At 36.5% G+C, this 20,079-nt stretch overlaps 2 non-coding genes across 2 annotated transcripts; both read left to right on the top strand.

Moving 5' to 3' along the window:
* The first annotated feature begins 3,257 nt into the window (after positions 1 to 3,257).
* On the top strand, positions 3,258 to 3,330 carry trnaf-gaa (transfer RNA phenylalanine (anticodon GAA)). The gene has a single exon. It is a non-coding gene; the product is annotated as a tRNA-Phe (tRNA).
* A 683-nt stretch (positions 3,331 to 4,013) lies between these two features.
* Positions 4,014 to 4,086, top strand: trnaf-gaa (transfer RNA phenylalanine (anticodon GAA)). The gene has a single exon. It is a non-coding gene; the product is annotated as a tRNA-Phe (tRNA).
* Positions 4,087 to 20,079: the final 15,993 nt, after the last annotated feature.

The raw sequence follows: 20,079 nt of genomic DNA, 5'->3' as shown, positions 1-20,079 counted from the left end.
ATTCTACCAAAATAACTTGGTTTCTATGGCACAAACAAATATTGAATCAGAGCAATGACCCAAACCAATACACACTTCTATGTATGTATGTATGTATATACACTCAACAAAAATATATACACAACACTTTTGTTTTTGCTCCCATTTTTTATGAGATGAACTCAAAGATCTAAAACTTTTTCCACACAAGCAATATCAGCATTTCTCTCAAATATTGTTCACAAATCTGTCTAAATCTGTGATAGTGAACATGTCTCCTTTGCTGAGATAATCCATCTCACCTCACAGGTGTGCCATATCAAGATGCTGATTAGACACCATGATTAGTGCACAGGTGTGCCTTAGACTGCCCACAATAAAAGGCCACTCTGAAAGGTGCAGTTTTGTTTTGCAAATACTGTTTTCCTTGAGCCAGTTTTATCATGTCCACAAAATCCATAGGGATGTTTTTAAATGGCCCGACTGTGGCTGGTATAATGACAACTCGTGTAATCATGCCCTCTCTGTTATGTTACTCTACAGACAGGTTTTACAGCTAGGCAGTACTGTGTTTGCCTGTTGCAATTTTGGGGCCCAGAGGTTCCGTTTTTATATTCCCCTCACAACTTTCCCTTGTGTAGAATGACCCAAGTCATGTGGGAGGAGACTGTTTCTAGCGATTACACTCCCTTCATGGGCATGCCACAGGTCATTAGTTCAAGACACTCCTTTTATGTGTGAAAGTCTACTGTTTAGTGGTGGATACCTGCTTGTGCTTGAGCATTAAATCCTTCTCTTTTTTTTAAATTTGTAACTCCACCTCACTCACAACCAAAAAAGCGATGGAGTGATTAGTGGTGACTTATTTTGTAGCCAATTCTATGGTATTGTTTCCCATGGTTACAAGGAACATATCTCTTTATGACGTCTACACTTTATCAAAGCCAGTGTTTTTGCATATGTATCACACCAGATTATCAAACTTGTATTTATATTTGTTAAATATTAACTTTCAAAACACAAAATGCACTTTTTCGAAGTGCGTCCCCTTATGCCAAAGGTTGTGTACTCAAGTGGATAGGCCCAAAACCTGCAATTTGTGCCGAAAATCAGTCTGTCAAGATCCACATATTTTTAGATTTGACACAATTTCTGCTTTCTAAAGACGTCGTCATCTTTGAGATCCGTCACAGATAAACACCTGCTAGGAAAAGATATGAGAATGCCTGAGAATCTACAAGTTGTCATGGGTTTTTTTTAACATCAGAGTGATTGGTCCCCACATGGTAGATTCCTACACCTAAGATGCATCGTTGTGTGAATACACTTCTTCAAAATGCGAACCTCATGTGTGTGTATGTGAGTGTGCTTTTCAAATATCTCTGGTAGGTGCGTAAACAGCTCACAACATTACTTTCAACTGGGTGGGAGATGCCTATCAGTGTGACCAAATACTATGCCTAAATCCAGAAGTACTTAAGTTTCTCATAGAAGCTTTATACCCTCACTCAGCAAGCAGTTTCAGTAGGAAGTTCTGAGTTGTCTCAAGGATTATGAGAGTAATTGCTGAGCATGTCCCCTTACCCAGAAGGTTCTGTATGTAAGTTTATATTCGGGTTCCTTTATGGTGGACCTAAAATGAGGTCCCCACGGGTGGCAACAGCATTTTCTTGGCCATGTTGTTGTTACTAAAAAATGTAAAAGTGCAAAAATGTTTCTTTAGGGTTAGGCATTGTTTTGGTGATGGTTAAGGTTAGGGTTAGGGTAAAGGTTAGGGGCTAGATATGAATGGGAGTCAATGGTGAGTCCCCACAATGATAGAAAGACAAACGTGTGTGTGTGTGTGTGTGTGTGTGTGTGTGTGTGTGTGTGTGTGTGTGTGTGTGTGTGTGTGTATGTGTGTGCTGTTTTTGTGGTGGCAGCCTCATCCTTAGAGCTCTCAATCTTTTTAGAAGTGCAAAAGAAGCTATCATGGAGGGATAAATGTGTGCAGTCTCATTCAAATTAGGCAGAAATCACAGTTATGCACTTCACAAATATGTGGTTGAAAACTCCTCAAGGGAAAACTACTGAAGGTCAAAAAATATTCTTCAATATTAAGTTTAAAAACATACATTGCTTCACTGAAAACATCTGACCTTGCTATAGAAGAACATTTCTCTGAAGACATCAATTTAATTGAACTCAATCATCCATTTTCTAAATCACTTATCCTTTTCAGAGGGAAGTGCAGCACTTATCCCAACTGGATTACGTTTTGTTCTTTCATAAAAGACTCAGTGCTGTGTCAAATATACCATAGAAGCATTGAAAAGCCACCAAATATAAGAGGGTTGTGCAAAATGACTTTGCACTTTGAGTAGGCAGGTTTTTCCTCTGCATTTCATAATAGGGAGTTTAAGTGACTTTAAATCATGACGAAAGGGTCCCCTTTGGTATGGAAGTACCTTAGGGTCATACAAGTGAACTTATCCGAAGACACAAGTGAGATCACGTCTGTCTGTGCAACGCAAGAGAATGTACTGACTCCTGTGTTTCTTGACACTAATCACAGTCATCTTAGTTGGAGTTTTAAAAATGACCGCCAAAGTGTGATCTCACTTCTGTCTTAGGATAAATTTATTTGTATGACCCTAAGGTACTTCCATACCAAAGGGGACCTTTGCATAATGACTTGAAGTCAAAAGCCTATTTTTTGGGCTTAACCTCCCTACTATTCCTGGACTTCATCGGTGCTGCTAGACTCACATGACTGCAGTACAGAACTATCTGACTGCACCTCACTATTGTTCTCCTTCTCTGTTACGTTTATGCTGAATTTATGACTTTTGTTAAAGACAACACTGACTTTTTGCACATCTTGGCCTCCGTACCGGTTGTTTTTCAGGGCCAAAATGGCGTAGACTGAAGATCTAAAGGTCCCGGGTTTCGGCAGGAATGAAGAGTTTTAGGAACAGGCAGTCTTCAGCAAACAATGCTCGAAATAATGGTTCATCTAAAAATTTCTGGGTTTTCAACAGCTGTTCTGTCTGTGCATCGCTAGAGAATGGTCTGACTCCTCTGTATTTCTTTAAACCAATCACAGTCATCTTAATTGGAGTTTAGTCCAGGATGTAGTGATGGTGTGATGTTGTTGTTTTGGTGGGATGTTTTCCTGATGGCGAGCATCTCTTAGCTCTGTTGGCATTTGGTCCGTCTCAATGGAATTTCAAATTAAAGTTTTTTAAATGTTGCTCTATTTTTTGCACCTCTTGGCGTCCGTAATCCTCATTCTTCAGGCTGAAATAGCTCAGTTGGGAGAGCGTTAGACTGAAGATCTAAAGGTCCCTGGTTCGATCCCGGGTTTCAGCAGAGTTTTAGGAACACAAGGTTGTCACAGTACACCTGAAAACTATGGTCTCATTAGCTAACAATGCTAAAGCTAATGACGCTTTACCTGAGCATGAAAATCTAAAGCTCAATCCTGGACTTCAGCAGTGCTGCTAGACTCACATGACTGCAGTATAGAACGATCTGACTGCACCTCACTATTGTTCTCCTTCTCTTTTACGTTTATGCTGAATTTATGACTTTTGTTAAAGACAACACTGACTTTTTGCACATCTTGGCCTCCGTACCGGTTGTTTTTCAGGGCCAAAATGACGTAGACTGAAGATCTAAAGGTCCCTGGTTCAATCCCGGGTTTCGGCAGGAATGAAGAGTTTTAGGAACAGGCAGTCTTCAGCAAACAATGCTCGAAATAATGGTTCATCTAAAAATTTCTGGGTTTTCAACAGCTGTTCTGTCTGTGCATCGCTAGAGAATGGTCTGACTCCTCTGTATTTCTTTAAACCAATCACAGTCATCTTAATTGGAGTTTAGTCCAGGATGTAGTGATGGTGTGATGTTGTTGTTTTGGTGGGATGTTTTCCTGATGGCTAGCATCTCTTAGCTCTGTTGGCATTTGGTCCGTCTCAGTGGAATTTCAAATGAAACTTTTTTAAATGTTGCTCTATTTTTTGCACCTCTTGGCGTCCGTAATCCTCATTCTTCAGGCTGAAATAGCTCAGTTGGGAGAGCGTTAGACTGAAGATCTAAAGGTCCCTGGTTCGATCCCGGGTTTCAGCAGAGTTTTAGGAACACAAGGTTGTCACAGTACACCTGAAAACTATGGTCTCATTAGCTAACAATGCTAAAGCTAATGACGCTTTACCTGAGCATGAAAATCTAAAGCTCAATCCTGGACTTCAGCAGTGCTGCTAGACTCACATGACTGCAGTATAGAACGGTCTGATTGCACCTCATCATTGTTCTCCTTCTCTGTTACGTTTATGCTGAATTTATGACTTTTGTTAAAGACAACACTGACTTTTTGCACATCTTGGCCTCCGTACCGGTTGTTTTTCAGGGCCAAAATGACGTAGACTGAAGATCTAAAGGTCCCTGGTTCAATCCCGGGTTTCGGCAGGAATGAAGAGTTTTAGGAACAGGCAGTCTTCAGCAAACAATGCTCGAAATAAAGGTTAATCTCAAAATTTCTGGGTTTTCAACAGCTGTTCTGTCTGTGCATCACAAGAGAACTGTCTGACTTCTCTTTATTTCTTTAAACCAATCACAGTCATCTTAGCTGGAGTTCAGTCAAGGAAGTAGTGATGGTGTCCCTGAAATAGAGTGACATAGAATTGTTTTGGTGGGATGTTTTCCTGGTGGCTAGCATCTCTTAGCTCTGTTGGCATTTGATCCGTCTCAATGGAATTTGAAATGAAAGTTTTTTAAATGTTGCTCTATTTTTTGCACCTCTTGGCCTATAGTGTTTTTCATGGCCTACTTTACATTATTTCATCATACGGCATGTTTTTATGACATGTTGGAAAAATGACATTTTGGACAAAATTCATGATGATAATTTTTTTTCAAATAAAACTTCTCTATAGAGTTTTTCATGGTCTACTTCACATTATTTCATCATATGGCATGTTTTTTTGACATGTTGGAAAAATGCCATTTTTTTCGACATACTATACTATGGCAGTTTTTTGGACAAATTCATGATGATATTTTTTTTCAAAGAAAACTGCTCCATTGTGTTTTTCACGGTATACTTTACATTATTTCATCATATGGCATGTTTTTACGACATATTGACAAAATGGCATTTTTTTCGACATAATGTATACTATGGCGTTTTGTTTTGGACAACATTCATGATGACTTTTCTTTTAAATGAAAACTGCTCTATAGTGTTTTTCATGGCCAACTTTAAATTATTTTGTCATATGGTATTTTATTATTTTGTTTTTTTCCAAATCACAGTGAAGGGAGAAAGGAAATGGTCAACAAGAGTGCGATGAAGACATGCAGCGATGGGCCGCAAGCAGGATTGGAACCTGGGCCATTGCATCGGAAGTCAGTCCTTGTACATGGGTCACCAGCTTTACCAGTTGAGCTATACGGGCGTCCCACATAGTGTGTTTTTAAGACATGTTGACAAAATGGCTTTTTTTCGACATACTATACTGTGGCAGTTTTTGGACAAAATTCATGATGATATTTTCTTTTCAAAGAAAACTACTCAATAGTGTTTTTTATGGCCTACTTTACATTATTTCATCATATGGCATGTTTTTACGACAAGTTGGAAAAAGGGCATTTTTTTCGACATACTATACTATGGTGTTTTTTTTACCAAATTCATGATGACTTTTATTTTCAAAGAAAACTGGTCTATAGTGTTTTTCACGGCCTACTTTACTTTATTTCATCATATGGCATGTTTTTGCGACATGTTGATAAAATGGCATTTTTTTCGACATACTATACTATGGTGTTTTTTTTGGACAAAATTCATGATGATATTTTTTTCAAAAAAAACTGCTCTATAGTGTTTTTCATGGTCTACTTTACATTATTTCATCATATGGCATGTTTTTACGACATGTTGGAAAAATGGCATTTTTTTCGACAGACTGGTCTATGGCAGTTTTATGAACAAAATTCATGATGATTTTTTTTTTAAAGGAAACTGGTCTGTAGTGCGTTTCACGGCCTACTTTACAATATTTCATCATATGGCGTGTTATTATTTTTTGCAAGTCACAGTGAAGAGTGACAGGAGTGTGATAAAGACATGCAGCAAATGGCCGCAAGCAGGATTTGAACCCGGGCCATTGCATCAGAAGCCAGTCCCTGTGTATGGGTCACTAGCTTTAACAGTTGAGCTATACGGGCGTCCCACATGGTGTGTTTTTATGACATGTTGGAAAAATGACATTTTTTTTCGACATGCTATACTATGGCTTTTTTTGGACAAAATTCATGATGTTATTTTTTTCAAAGAAAACTACTCGATGGTGTTTTTCTTGGCCTATTTTACATTATTTCATTGTATGACACGTTTTTACGACATGCTGACAAAATCGCGTTTTTTTCGACATACTATACTATGGCTTTTTTTGGACAAAATTCACGATGTTTTTTTTTTCCAAAGAAAATTGCTCTATAGTGTTTTTCACGGCCTACTTTACATTATTTCATCATATGGCATGTTTTTACGACATGTTGGACAAAGGGCATTTTTTTCGACATACTATACTATGGCGTTTTTTTTGGACAAAATTCATGATGATATTTTTTTTCAAATAAAACTGCTCTGTAGTGTTTTCACGGCCTACCTGACATTATTTCATCATATGGCATGTTATCATTTTTTGCAAGTCACAGTGAAGAGAGACAAGAAATGGGGGACAAGAGTGCGATGAAGACATGCAGCAATGGGCCGCAAGCAGGATTCAAACTCGGACCGTTGCATCGGAAGCCAGTCCTTATACATGTGTCACCAACTTTACCAGTTGAGCTACATGGGCGTCCCACATGGTGTGTTTTTATGACATATTGACAAAATGGCATTTTTTTCGACATACTGCACTATGGCTTTTTTGGGCAAAATTCATGATGATATTTTTTTCAAAGAAAGTGACTCGATAGTGTTTTTCTCGGCCTACTTTACATTATTTCATCATATGGCATGTTTTTATGACATGTTGGTAAAAGGGCATTTTTTTCGACATACTATAGTATGGCGTTTTTTATGGACAAAATCCATGATGATTTTTTTTTCAAAGAAAACTGCTCTGTAGTGTTGTCACAGCCTGCCTTACATTATTTCATCATATGGCATGTTATTATTTTTTGCAAGTCACAGTGAATAGAGACAGGAAATGGGGGACAAGAGTGCGATAAGCCGCGAGCAGGATTCAAACCCGGGCCATTGTATCGGAAGCCAGTCCTTGTACACGGGTCATCAGCTTTACCAGTTGAGCTATACGGGCGTACCACATGGTGTGTTTTTACGACATGTTGACAAAATGGAATTTTTTTCGACATACTGTACTGTGGCTTTTTTTTTGGACAAAATTCATGATGATTTTTTTTTTCACAGAAAACTGCTCTATAGTGTTTTTCACGGCCGACTTTACATTATTTCATCATATGGCATGTTTTTACGACATGTTGGACAAAGGGCATTTTTTTCGACATACTATACTATGGCGGTTTTTTTAGACAAAATTCATGATGATATTTTTTTCAAAGAAAACTGGTCTATAGTGTTTTTCACGGCCTACTTTACATTATTTCATCATATGGCATGTTGTTACGACATGTTGGACAAAGGGCATTTTTTTCGACATACTATACTATGGCGGTATTTTTGGATAAAATTCATGGTGATATTTTTTTCAAAGAAAACTGGTCTATAGTGTTTTTCATGGCCTACTTTACATTATTTCATCATATGGCATGTTTTTACAACATGCTGACAAAATCGCGTTTTTTTCGACATACTATACTATGGCGTTTTTTTGGACAAAATTCACAATGTTTTTTTTTTCCAAAGAAAATTGCTCTATAGTGTTTTTCATGGCCTACTTTACATTATTTCATCATATGGCATGGTTTTACGACATGTTGGACAAAGGGCATTTTTTTCGACATACTATACTATGGCGTTTTTTTGGACAAAATTCATGATGATATTTTTTTTCAAATAAAACTGCTCTGTAGTGTTTTCACGGCCGACCTGACATTATTTCATCATATGGCATGTTTTTATGACATGTTGGAAAAACGGCATTTTTTTCGACATACTTATGGCGGTTTTTTTGGATAAAATTCATGGTGATATTTTTTTCAAAGAAAACTGGTCTATTGTGTTTTTCATGGCCTACTTTACATTATTTCATCATATGGCATGTTTTTACGACATGTTGGAAAAACTACACTTTTTTCGACAAGGTATACTATGGCTTTTTTTTGGGCAAAATTCATGATGATATTTTTTTTCAAAGAAAATGACTCGATAGTGTTTTTCTCGGCCGACTTTACATTATTTCATCATATGGCATGTTTTTACGACATGTTGGAAAAATGCCATTTTTATTCATGTGCTAACATAATTGCACAAGGGTTTTCTAATCATCAATGAGCCTTTCAACACCATTAGCTAACACAATGTAGCATTAGAACACAGGAGTGATGGTTGCTGAAAATGTTCCTCTGTACCCCTATGGAGTACCATAGACTCGATAGTGTTTTTCTCGGCCTACTTAACATTATTTCATCATATGGCATGTTTTTATGACATGTTGGAAAAAGGGCATTTTTTTCGACATACTATAGTATGGCGTTTTTTATGGACAAAATCCATGATGATTTTTTTTTCAAAGAAAACTGCTCTGTCGTGTTGTCACAGCCTGCCTTACATTATTTCATCATATGGCATGTTATTGTTTTTTACAAGTCACAGTGAATAGAGACAGGAAATGGGGGACAAGAGTGCGATAAGCAGCGAGCAGGATTCAAACCCAGGCCATTGTATCGGAAGCCAGTCCTTGTACACGGGTCACCAGCTTTACCAGTTGAGCTATACGGGCGTACCACATGGTGTGTTTTTACAACATGTTGACAAAATGGAATTTTTTTCGACATACTATACTTTGGCAGTTTTTTGGACAAAATTCATGGTGATATTTTTTTCAAAGGAAACTGGTCTATCGTGTTTTTCATGGCCGACTTTACATTATTTCGTCATATGGCATTTTATTATTTTTTTTTATTTAGTTTTTTTTCCAAATCACAGTGAAGGGAGAGAGGTAATGGGGCAGAACAGTGGGATGAAGACATGCAGCAAAGGGCTGTGAGCAGGATTCGAACCCGGGCCATTGCATTGGAGACCACCGCCGTGTACATGGGTCATCAGCTTTATCAGTTGAGCTATACGAGTGCCCCATATGGTATGTTTTTATGACATGTTGACAAAATGTCATTTTTTTTTTACAGAATTCAGGATGATTTTTTTTCAAGGAAAACTGCTCTGTAGTGTTTTCATGGCCTACCTGACATTATTTCATCATATGGCATGTTGTCATTTTTTGCAAGTCACAGTGAAGAGAGACAGGAAATGGGGAACAAGAGTGCGATGAAGACATGCAGCGATGGGCCGCAAACAGGACTTGAACCCGGACCGTTGCATCGGAAGCCAGTCCTTGTACATGGGTCACCAGCTTTACCAGTTGAGCTATACAGGCGTCTCACATGGTGTGTTTTTATGACATGTTGACAAAATGGCTTTTTTTTCGACATACTACACTACGGCTTTTTTTGGGCAAAATTCATGATGATATTTTTTTTCAAAGAAGATGACTCGATAGTGTTTTTCTCGGCCGACTTTACATTATTTCATCATATGGCATGTTATTATTTTTTGCAAGTCACAGTGAAGAGTGACAAGAAATGAGGGCCAAAAGTGCGATGAAGACATCCAGCAAACGGCCGCGAGCAGGATTTGAACGCAGGCCATTGCATCGGAAGCCAGTCCCTGTACAGAGGTCACCAGCTTTACCAGTTAAACTATACGGGGATTCCGTACAGTATGTTTTTACGACATGTTGACAAAATGGCATTTTTTTCGACTATGGCAGTTTTTGGACAAAATTCATGATTATATTTTTTTTCAAAGAAAACTGCTCTGTAGTGTTTTTCACGGCCTACTTTACATTATTTCATCATATGGCATGTTTTTACGACATGTTGAAAAAGTGTCATTTTTTTTCGACATACTATACTATGGCGTTTTTTTTTGGACAAAATTCATGATGATTTTTTTTTACAGAAAGCTGCTCTATAGTGTTTTTCACGGCCTATTTTACATTATTTCATCATATGACATGTTTTTACGTCATGTTGAAAAAATTGCATTTTTTTCGACAAGGTATACTATGGCTTTTTTTTGGACAAAATACACGATGATTTTTTTTTTCAAAGAAAACTGGTCTATCGTGTTTTTCACGGCCTACTTTACATTATTTCATCATATGACATGTTTTTATGACATGTTGGAAAAAGGGCATTTTTTTCGACATACTATAGTATGGCGTTTTTTATGGACAAAATCCATGATGATTTTTTTTTCAAAGAAAACTGCTCTGTCGTGTTGTCACAGCCTGCCTTACATTATTTCATCATATGGCATGTTATTGTTTTTTACAAGTCACAGTGAATAGAGACAGGAAATGGGGGACAAGAGTGCGATAAGCCGCGAGCAGGATTCAAACCCGGGCCATTGTATCGGAAGCCAGTCCTTGTACACGGGTCACCAGCTTTACCAGTTGAGCTATACGGGCATACCACATGGTGTGTTTTTACGACATGTTGACAAAATGGAATTTTTTTCGACATACTATACGATGGCAGTTTTTTGGACAAAATTCATGATGATATTTTTTTTCAAAGAAAACTGCTCTATAGTGTTTTTCACGGCCTACTTTACATTATTTCATCATATGGCATGTTTTTACGACATGTTGGACAAAGGGCATTTTTTTCGACATACTATACTATGGCGTTTTTTTTGGACAAAATTCATGATGATATTTTTTTTCAAATAAAACTGCTCTGTAGTGTTTTCACGGCCTACCTGACATTATTTCATCATATGGCATGTTATCATTGTTTGCAAGTCACAGTGAAGAGAGACAAGAAATGGGGGACAAGAGTGCGATGAAGACATGCAGCAATGGGCCGCAAGCAGGATTCAAACCCAGACCGTTGCATCGGAAGCCAGTCCTTGTACATGGGTCACCAACTTTACCAGTTGAGCTCTACGGGCGTCCCACATGGTGTGTTTTTACGACATGTTGACAAAATGGCATTTTTTTCGACATACTACACTATGGCTTTTTTTTGGGGCAAAATTCATGATGATATTTTTTTTCAAAGAAAGTGACTCGATAGTGTTTTTCTCAGGCCTACTTCACATTGTTTCGTCATATGGCATGTTATTATTTTTTGCAAGTCACAGTGAAGAGTGACAAGAAATGAGGGCCAAGAGTGCAATGAAGACATCCAGCAAATGGCCACGAGCAGGATTTGAACCAAGGTCATTGCATCGGAAGCCAGTCCCTGTACATTGGTCACCAGCTTTACCAGTTGAGCTATACGGGCATTCCACACAGTATGTTTTTACGACATGTTGAAAAAGTGTCATTTTTTTTCGACATACTATACTATGGCGTTTTTTTTGGACAAAATTCATGATGATATTTTTTTCAAACAAAGCTGCTCTATAGTGTTTTTCATGGCCTACTTTACATTATTTGGTATGTTATTATTTTTTTACAAGTCACAGTGAAGACAGACAAGAGTGCAATCAAGACATGCAGCAAATGGCCGCGAGCAGGATTTGAACCCAGGCCATTGCATCGGAAGCCAGTCCCTGTACATAGGTCACCAGCTTTACCAGTTGAGCTATACGGGCATTCCGTAAAGTATGTTTTCACGACATGTTGACAAAATGCCATTTTTTTCGACTATGGCGGTTTTTTGAACAAAATTCGTGATTATATTTTTTTCACAGAAAGCTGCTCTATCGTGTTTTTCACGGCCCATTTTACATTATTTCATCATATGACATGTTTTTACGACATGTTGGAAAAATGCCATTTTTTTCGACATACTATACTATGGCGTTTTTTTTATGGACAAAATTCATGATGATTTTTTTTTCACAGAAAGCTGCTCTATACTGTTTTTCACGGCCTATTTTACATTATTTCATCATATGGCATGTTTTTACGACATGTTGAAAAAGTGTCATTTTTTTCGACATACTATACTATGGCGTTTTTTTGGACAAAATTCATGATGATATTTTTTTCAAACAAAGCTGCTCTATAGTGTTTTTCATGGCCTACTTTACATTATTTCATCATATGGCATGTTTTTACGACATGTTGAAAAAGTGTCATTTTTTTTCGACATACTATACTATGGCGTTTTTTTTTGGACAAAATTCATGATGATTTTTTTTTTCACAGAAAGCTGCTCTATACTGTTTTTCACGGCCTATTTTACATTATTTCATCATATGGCATGTTTTTACGACATGTTGAAAAAGTGTCATTTTTTTTCGACATACTATACTATGGCGTTTTTTTTGGACAAAATTCATGATGATATTTTTTTCAAACAAAGCTGCTCTATAGTGTTTTTCATGGCCTACTTTACATTATTTGGTATGTTATTATTTTTTTACAAGTCACAGTGAAGACGGACAGGAAATGGGGGACAAGAGTGCGATGAAGACATGCAGCAAATGGCCGCAAGCAGGATTTGAACCCAGGCCATTGCATCGGAAGCCAGTCCCTGTACATAGGTCACCAGCTTTACCAGTTGAGCTATACGGGCATTCCATACAGTATGTTTTTACGACATGTTGACAAAATGCCATTTTTTTTGACTATGGCAGTTTTTGAACAAAATTCATGATTATATTTTTTTTCAAAGAAAACTGGTCTATAGTGTTTTTCATGGCCTACTTTACATTATTTCGTCATATGACATGTTTTTACGACATGTTGAAAAAATTGCATTTTTTCGACATAGTATACTATGACTTTTTTTATGGACAAAATTCACGATGATTTTTCTTTTCAAAGAAAACTGCTCTATACTGTTTTTCTCGGCCTACTTTACATTATTTCATCATATGGCATGTTTTTACGACATGTTGAAAAAGTGTCATTTTTTTTCGACATACTATACTATGGCGTTTTTTTTGGACAAAATTCATGATGATATTTTTTTCAAACAAAGCTGCTCTATAGTGTTTTTCATGGCCTACTTTACATTATTTGGTATGTTATTATTTTTTTACAAGTCACAGTGAAGACGGACAGGAAAAGGGGGACAAGAGTGCAATCAAGACATGCAGCAAATGGCCGCGAGCAGGATTTGAACCCAGGCCATTGCATCGGAAGCCAGTCCCTGTACATAGGTCACCAGCTTTACCAGTTGAGCTATACGTGCATTCCGTACAGTATGTTTTCACGACATGTTGACAAAATGCCATTTTTTTCGACTATGGCGGTTTTTTGAACAAAATTCGTGATTATATTTTTTTTCACAGAAAGCTGCTCTATAGTGTTTTTCACGGCCTATTTTACATTATTTCATCATATGACATGTTTTTACGACATGTTGGAAAAGTGTCATTTTTTTTCGACATACTATACTATGGCGTTTTTTTTGGACAAAATTCATGATGATTTTTTTTTCACAGAAAGCTGCTCTATACTGTTTTTCACGGCCTATTTTACATTATTTCATCATATGGCATGTTTTTACGACATGTTGAAAAAGTGTCATTTTTTTTCGACATACTATACTATGGCGTTTTTTTTGGACAAAATTCATGATGATATTTTTTTTCAAACAAAGCTGCTCTATAGTGTTTTTCATGGCCTACTTTACATTATTTCATCATATGGCATGTTTTTACGACATGTTGAAAAAGTGTCATTTTTTTCGACATACTATACTATGGCGTTTTTTTGGACAAAATTCATGATGATATTTTTTTCAAACAAAGCTGCTCTGTAGTGTTTTTCATGGCCTACTTTACATTATTTGGTATGTTATTATTTTTTTACAAGTCACAGTGAAGACGGACAAGAGTGCAATCAAGACATGCAGCAAATGGCCGCGAGCAGGATTTGAACCCAGGCCATTGCATCGGAAGCCAGTCCCTGTACATAGGTCACCAGCTTTACCAGTTGAGCTATACGTGCATTCCGTACAGTATGTTTTCACGACATGTTGACAAAATGCCATTTTTTTCGACTATGGCGGTTTTTTGAACAAAATTCGTGATTATATTTTTTTTCACAGAAAGCTGCTCTATCGTGTTTTTCACGGCCTATTTTACATTATTTCATCATATGACATGTTTTTACGGCATGTTGGAAAAGTGTCATTTTTTTTCGACATACTATACTATGGCGTTTTTTTTTTGGACAAAATTCATGATGATTTTTTTTTCACAGAAAGCTGCTCTATACTGTTTTTCATGGCCTACTTTACATTATTTCATCATATGGCATGTTTTTACGACATGTTGAAAAAGTGTCATTTTTTTTCGACATACTATACTATGGTGTTTTTTTTTTGGACAAAATTCATGATGATATTTTTTTCAAACAAAGCTGCTCTATGGTGTTTTTCATGGCCTACTTTACATTATTTGGTATGTTATTATTTTTTACAAGTCACAGTGAAGACGGACAAGAGTGCAATCAAGACATGCAGCAAATGGCCGCGAGCAGGATTTGAACCCAGGCCATTGCATCGGAAGCCAGTCCCTGTACATAGGTCACCAGCTTTACCAGTTGAGCTATACGTGCATTCCGTACAGTATGTTTTCACGACATGTTGACAAAATGCCATTTTTTTCGACTGGCGGTTTTTTGAACAAAATTCGTGATTATATTTTTTTTCACAGAAAGCTGCTCTATAGTGTTTTTCACGGCCTATTTTACATTATTTCATCATATGGCATGTTTTTACGACATGTTGGAAAAGTGTCATTTTTTTCGACATACTATACTGTGGCGTTTTTTTGGACAAAATTCATGATGATATTTTTTTTCAAACAAAGCTGCTCTATAGTGTTTTTCATGGCCTACTTTACATTATTTCATCATATGGCATGTTTTTACGACATGTTGAAAAAGTGTCATTTTTTTTCGACATAGTATACTATGGCGTTTTTTTTGGACAAAATTCATGATGATTTTTTTTTCACAGAAAGCTGCTCTATACTGTTTTTCACGGCCTATTTTACATTATTTCATCATATGGCATGTTTTTACGACATGTTGAAAAAGTGTCATTTTTTTTCGACATACTATACTACGGCGTTTTTTTTGGACAAAATTCATGATGATATTTTTTTTTCAAACAAAGCTGCTCTATGGTGTTTTTCATGGCCTACTTTACATTATTTGGTATGTTATTATTTTTTACAAGTCACAGTGAAGACGGACAAGAGTGCAATCAAGACATGCAGCAAATGGCCGCGAGCAGGATTTGAACCCAGGCCATTGCATCGGAAGCCAGTCCCTGTACATAGGTCACCAGCTTTACCAGTTGAGCTATACGTGCATTCCGTACAGTATGTTTTCACGACATGTTGACAAAATGCCATTTTTTTCGACTGGCGGTTTTTTGAACAAAATTCGTGATTATATTTTTTTTCACAGAAAGCTGCTCTATAGTGTTTTTCACGGCCTATTTTACATTATTTCATCATATGGCATGTTTTTACGACATGTTGGAAAAGTGTCATTTTTTTCGACATACTATACTACGGCGTTTTTTTGGACAAAATTCATGATGATATTTTTTTCAAACAAAGCTGCTCTATAGTGTTTTTCATGGCCTACTTTACATTATTTCATCATATGGCATGTTTTTACGACATGTTGAAAAAGTGTCATTTTTTTCGACATACTATACTATGGCGTTTTTTTTGGACAAAATTCATGATGATTTTTTTTCACAGAAAGCTGCTCTATACTGTTTTTCACGGCCTATTTTACATTATTTCATCATATGGCATGTTTTTACGACATGTTGAAAAAGTGTCATTTTTTTTCGACATACTATACTATGGCGTTTTTTTTGGACAAAATTCATGATGATATTTTTTTTTCAAACAAAGCTGCTCTATGGTGTTTTTCATGGCCTACTTTACATTATTTGGTATGTTATTATTTTTTTACAAGTCACAGTGAAGACGGACAGGAAATGGGGGACAAGAGTGCGATGAAGACATGCAGCAAATGGCCGCGAGCAGGATTTGAACCCAGGCCATTGCATCGGAAGCCAGTCCCTGTACATAGGTCACCAGCTTTACCAGTTGAGCTATACGTGCATTCCGTACAGTATGTTTTCACGACATGTTGACAAAATGCCATTTTTTTCGACTATGGCGGTTTTTTGAACAAAATTCGTGATTATATTTTTTTTCACAGAAAGCTGCTCTATCGTGTTTTTCACGGCCTATTTTACATTATTTCATCATATGACATGTTTTTACGGCATGTTGGAAAAGTGTCATTTTTTTTCGACATACTATACTATGGCGTTTTTTTTTGGACAAAATTCATGATGATTTTTTTTCACAGAAAGCTGCTCTATACTGTTTTTCATGGCCTACTTTACATTATTTCATCATATGGCATGTTTTTACGACATGTTGAAAAAGTGTCATTTTTTTTCGACATACTATACTATGGTGTTTTTTTTTTGGACAAAATTCATGATGATATTTTTTTCAAACAAAGCTGCTCTATGGTGTTTTTCATGGCCTACTTTACATTATTTGGTATGTTATTATTTTTTTACAAGTCACAGTGAAGACGGACAAGAGTGCAATCAAGACATGCAGCAAATGGCCGCGAGCAGGATTTGAACCCAGGCCATTGCATCGGAAGCCAGTCCCTGTACATAGGTCACCAGCTTTACCAGTTGAGCTATACGTGCATTCCGTACAGTATGTTTTCACGACATGTTGACAAAATGCCATTTTTTTCGACTGGCGGTTTTTTGAACAAAATTCGTGATTATATTTTTTTTCACAGAAAGCTGCTCTATAGTGTTTTTCACGGCCTATTTTACATTATTTCATCATATGGCATGTTTTTACGACATGTTGGAAAAGTGTCATTTTTTTCGACATACTATACTGTGGCGTTTTTTTTGGACAAAATTCATGATGATATTTTTTTTCAAACAAAGCTGCTCTATAGTGTTTTTCATGGCCTACTTTACATTATTTCATCATATGGCATGTTTTTACGACATGTTGAAAAAGTGTCATTTTTTTTCGACATAGTATACTATGGCGTTTTTTTTGGACAAAATTCATGATGATTTTTTTTCACAGAAAGCTGCTCTATACTGTTTTTCACGGCCTATTTTACATTATTTCATCATATGGCATGTTTTTACGACATGTTGAAAAAGTGTCATTTTTTTTCGACATACTATACTACGGCGTTTTTTTTGGACAAAATTCATGATGATATTTTTTTTTCAAACAAAGCTGCTCTATGGTGTTTTTCATGGCCTACTTTACATTATTTGGTATGTTATTATTTTTTTACAAGTCACAGTGAAGACGGACAAGAGTGCAATCAAGACATGCAGCAAATGGCCGCGAGCAGGATTTGAACCCAGGCCATTGCATCGGAAGCCAGTCCCTGTACATAGGTCACCAGCTTTACCAGTTGAGCTATACGTGCATTCCGTACAGTATGTTTTCACGACATGTTGACAAAATGCCATTTTTTTCGACTGGCGGTTTTTTGAACAAAATTCGTGATTATATTTTTTTCACAGAAAGCTGCTCTATAGTGTTTTTCACGGCCTATTTTACATTATTTCATCATATGGCATGTTTTTACGACATGTTGGAAAAGTGTCATTTTTTTCGACATACTATACTACGGCGTTTTTTTTGGACAAAATTCATGATGATATTTTTTTTCAAACAAAGCTGCTCTATAGTGTTTTTCATGGCCTACTTTACATTATTTCATCATATGGCATGTTTTTACGACATGTTGAAAAAGTGTCATTTTTTTCGACATACTATACTATGGCGTTTTTTTTGGACAAAATTCATGATGATTTTTTTTTCACAGAAAGCTGCTCTATACTGTTTTTCACGGCCTATTTTACATTATTTCATCATATGGCATGTTTTTACGACATGTTGAAAAAGTGTCATTTTATTTCGACATACTATACTATGGCGTTTTTTTTGGACAAAATTCATGATGATATTTTTTTTTCAAACAAAGCTGCTCTATTGTGTTTTTCATGGCCTACTTTACATTATTTGGTATGTTATTATTTTTTTACAAGTCACAGTGAAGACGGACAGGAAATGGGGGACAAGAGTGCGATGAAGACATGCAGCAAATGGCCGCGAGCAGGATTTGAACCCAGGCCATTGCATCGGAAGCCAGTCCCTGTACATAGGTCACCAGCTTTACCAGTTGAGCTATACGTGCATTCCGTACAGTATGTTTTCACGACATGTTGACAAAATGCCATTTTTTTCGACTATGGCGGTTTTTTGAACAAAATTCGTGATTATATTTTTTTCACAGAAAGCTGCTCTATAGTGTTTTTCACGGCCTATTTTACATTATTTCATCATATGACATGTTTTTACGACATGTTGGAAAAGTGTCATTTTTTTTCGACATACTATACTATGGCGTTTTTTTTTGGACAAAATTCATGATGATTTTTTTTTCACAGAAAGCTGCTCTATACTGTTTTTCACGGCCTATTTTACATTATTTCATCATATGGCATGTTTTTACGACATGTTGAAAAAGTGTCATTTTTTTTCGACATACTATACTATGGCGTTTTTTTGGACAAAATTCATGATGATATTTTTTTTCAAACAAAGCTGCTCTATAGTGTTTTTCATGGCCTACTTTACATTATTTCATCATATGGCATGTTTTTACGACATGTTGAAAAAGTGTCATTTTTTTTCGACATACTATACTATGGCGTTTTTTTTGGACAAAATTCATGATGATATTTTTTTCAAACAAAGCTGCTCTATAGTGTTTTTCATGGCCTACTTTACATTATTTGGTATGTTATTATTTTTTTACAAGTCACAGTGAAGACGGACAGGAAAAGGGGGACAAGAGTGCAATCAAGACATGCAGCAAATGGCCGCGAGCAGGATTTGAACCCAGGCCATTGCATCGGAAGCCAGTCCCTGTACATAGGTCACCAGCTTTACCAGTTGAGCTATACGTGCATTCCGTACAGTATGTTTTCACGACATGTTGACAAAATGCCATTTTTTTCGACTATGGCGGTTTTTTGAACAAAATTCGTGATTATATTTTTTTTCACAGAAAGCTGCTCTATCGTGTTTTTCACGGCCTATTTTACATTATTTCATCATATGACATGTTTTTACGGCATGTTGGAAAAGTGTCATTTTTTTTCGACATACTATACTATGGCGTTTTTTTTTTGGACAAAATTCATGATGATTTTTTTTTCACAGAAAGCTGCTCTATACTGTTTTTCATGGCCTACTTTACATTATTTCATCATATGGCATGTTTTTACGACATGTTGAAAAAGTGTCATTTTTTTTCGACATACTATACTATGGTGTTTTTTTTTTGGACAAAATTCATGATGATATTTTTTTCAAACAAAGCTGCTCTATGGTGTTTTTCATGGCCTACTTTACATTATTTGGTATGTTATTATTTTTTTACAAGTCACAGTGAAGACGGACAAGAGTGCAATCAAGACATGCAGCAAATGGCCGCGAGCAGGATTTGAACCCAGGCCATTGCATCGGAAGCCAGTCCCTGTACATAGGTCACCAGCTTTACCAGTTGAGCTATACGTGCATTCCGTACAGTATGTTTTCACGACATGTTGACAAAATGCCATTTTTTCGACTGGCGGTTTTTTGAACAAAATTCGTGATTATATTTTTTTCACAGAAAGCTGCTCTATAGTGTTTTTCACGGCCTATTTTACATTATTTCATCATATGGCATGTTTTTACGACATGTTGGAAAAGTGTCATTTTTTTCGACATACTATACTGTGGCGTTTTTTTGGACAAAATTCATGATGATATTTTTTTTCAAACAAAGCTGCTCTATAGTGTTTTTCATGGCCTACTTTACATTATTTCATCATATGGCATGTTTTTACGACATG

Source organism: Acanthochromis polyacanthus, chromosome 13 (assembly GCF_021347895.1).
Source record: "Acanthochromis polyacanthus isolate Apoly-LR-REF ecotype Palm Island chromosome 13, KAUST_Apoly_ChrSc, whole genome shotgun sequence".
Classification (NCBI taxonomy): Eukaryota; Metazoa; Chordata; class Actinopteri; family Pomacentridae; genus Acanthochromis; species Acanthochromis polyacanthus.
This window is presented reverse-complemented; position numbering and strand designations above follow the sequence as displayed.